The following is a 3,115-nucleotide window of genomic DNA, read 5'->3' on the forward strand; positions in this document are numbered from 1 at the left end:
AGCTCAAAGCCCCAACTGACAGTGTGCTCAGTGAATGTCTCAGGCAATGGAGAGCAGAGGATACAGTGCTGGAGGACAAATCCTCATGCGAGGACAAACCCCTGCATGGGATGTACCACTGGACAATAATTAAAGTGGCTGACAACAAGAAGTCCTACCAATGGCTAGAAAGGGCTGGCCAACAGGACAGCCCTGTAGCAATCATCCTGGCAGCTCAGGAACAAGCCCAGAGCACCAGAGTGGTTAACGCATTCTTTTAAAGTACAGTACTGACAGTGTACTTAAGTGGTTTTTACAAGGTACTTATTGTTTAACTACTGGGTACTTTCAGGGTATTTACATGGTACTTTTTATGGAATTTACTGGGTACTTACAGCGTGTTTACATGGTACTTTTTATGGGACTTACTGGGTACTAACATGGTACTTTTTTGTGTCTACTTGGTACTTACATGGTACTTGCTGTGCATTTATGTGGTACTATTTGGTTCATACTTACATGGTATATACTGTGTATTTATAATATACTTACTGGGAATTTACATGTTGTGCAAAGGTGTCTTTTGTGATACTTACCACATGTAAGAACAAGGTAAGTACAAATAAAGTACATTGACCTTTAGGTCTGCACTCGCTGTATGTTTCATGGTATTTACCATGAATTTACCACAGAAACTACCCCTTAAGTACACTGAAACTGGACTGTAAAAGAAAGTCAACCCTATTTCCACTCTATTACATGGTACTTTCAGTAGTAAATGCTGGGCATGTTCACGTATTACCTTCCCGTACAGTGAACATACACACTTGGTCTTCTGACCTCACTAAATGAGACAATGCTAACTTGTTGGTAAGGGTGAAGTAACTGCATTGTAAAAACATATTCTGGCCTGATTACTTCTTTTAACATGTGGCAAATTTAAAGTGAAACAAGACAGCAGTGAAAAAAACAATCTTTAATATGATACACTTCTGCAGCATACAAAGTGTAATCACAAAGACACTTGTTTTAGGTTCTCAACAAAACAGTAAAAAGGAGCATTCCAAAGAACACATTATTTTTCATATCATTTATCTTTTCTTCCAGAGTTTTGTGTTGTTCCAGGAATGATTCACACTCCTTTGCATAGCTCATGAGTTTGTCACCCACAGTGAAAACAGGAAATGGCCCAGATCCTCACCTTTTCCAGCCAAAGTAATTTCTGTAATAGTTGCATTGAAATCGGTTGTATTTTTGTCTATATTACACTGACGACATGTGGTGTCGTGCTTTTTGTCCGTCGCAATTCCTTCAGCAGAGTTTGGTAACGGTGCAGGACTTCTTCAGGGTTAGTAACTGCAAGAAAGATCACAACACAAGCTCAAATAAACATTAAAAGCATAACAACTTTGACGAAGCCCAAAGTATATTTTAGTTATGTAATTCTGTATTGAGTTTGATAAATCTCTGTGAATTCCGCATTGCTTTGTCTGCAATGCTTGAAATCAATCAATTATCCTCATTTATAAACATGATAGATTATTCACTTTATTCACATTGTAAATATACTGTCATGGTCCCGTGGGGATTCGAAAGGACCCAGGCGCTGGAACCCGGAAGAAACTCGGAAACGAGGTGTAAGTATAAGAAAGATTTAATTTCTCTGAAGGAGAGTCTGTGACCAAGTCTTTGTTGCTGCGTGGCGGCTGACTGGAGGGTGGAGGCAGACGGAGCTCGAGACTGAGGCTTGCTGGATCCGAAGGGAAGACGTAGAGGGGAACTGGAGAACTGTAGCCCGAGGAGCACACTCGTGAGGATGATTCCTGAGAGCAGAACGGAGAAGCAAAATCAGCGTGATCAAGCCAAGGTAAGGCACAAGACATGCGAGAGCCAGACTATGCACCGTGGTAAGAACAACGGACTGGCGTTGACGTCAGGTCCTGGATCTCCTGAAGTAGGCGGTTTAACGAGGTGATGATTGGAACCAGCTGGTCGCGTCCAGAGCCGAGCAGGAGAGGGAGGGGGGAAGGTGACTGACAGAGGCGCCATGACATATACTATACAGTGATCCCTCGCTATAACACGGTTTACTTTTCACGGTTTCGCTACTTCACGGATTTGCAGCGTGCATTGTGTTCTGCATTCTGATTGGCTAAAAAGCCACTCTGCTTCTTATCTACCTGTGCGTCAATAACGTTGCAGTTTAATATGTACACGTACGTAAAACAGCTTGCCAAATTTACATTATGTACTTGCAAATTCTCTTGATGTTGGCATGTCGGTGTATAAGGATGTTTTGCGAAGAAGAAAAAAGAGCGACACCAACTGCCGATCTCTATGTTCTTCTCCCGAACAAACACAGCTGCAGCTGCACCGCGGGCTTTAAAAGAAGAAAAGTCTGCAGAGCGGAGTCAGGATGCAGCGGCTCAGTCTGAATTTAGAGCAGTTAAATACACCCGAGTCACTATTTGTCCGACTGTACTTTGTATTTTTTCATAATCATCATTTTATATTTTCTCCCGTTTAATCCAATTACTCGGGTCGCGGTGGGCGAATCTCCGCGATTTGAAGCCTTCTGTTCACATTGATGATTAAAATTATTATTTGACAGTACAGAACAGAAGTTATTTGTTAAAAAACGTTTCTAAAGTACTTTGATTTGTGAAACAAATGTTTGAGCCTATAAAATGATTTGTTCTTTCTGTTCAATGTATGATAGAGGATTTAATTGTATCATAATTGTAAAAAAATAGAGGTTTCTACTTCACGGTTTTTGACTATCACGGGCTCTTTCTGGAACGTAACCCCCGCGAAAAACAAGGGTTTACTGTATATATATATATATATATATATATATATATATATATATATATATATATATATATATATATATACACACACACACACACATCTTGTTTGTCTAAAAGCACACAAAAGCCGCTTTTGTTAATTTTACGAGTTCTGGGGGGGAAAAAACTAGCGCACAAGCAAGCTAAAATAAATCTATCATCTAACATTTTGAGAATAGACTTTAAAAAATAAATTTCATTTGATTTTAACCAGATTTGAAGTCCTTCAATTACATATTTATAGACAAAAAGAAGCATTTCAAAATTTGTTTTAAATAAGTACAGGT

The 3,115-nt window shown here is 39.5% G+C and overlaps 1 long non-coding RNA gene across 1 annotated transcript; it reads right to left on the reverse strand.

The window, feature by feature from the left end:
* Positions 1-1,617: 1,617 nt before the first annotated feature.
* On the reverse strand, positions 1,618-2,026 carry LOC105355107. Its single transcript, XR_909601.2, has 2 exons — positions 1,883-2,026; positions 1,618-1,802 (listed from the first exon to the last, which is right to left on the reverse strand). It is a non-coding gene; the product is annotated as an uncharacterized LOC105355107 (long non-coding RNA).
* Positions 2,027-3,115: the final 1,089 nt, after the last annotated feature.

Source organism: Oryzias latipes, chromosome 11, assembly GCF_002234675.1.
Source record: "Oryzias latipes chromosome 11, ASM223467v1".
NCBI lineage: Eukaryota > Metazoa > Chordata > Actinopteri > Beloniformes > Adrianichthyidae > Oryzias > Oryzias latipes.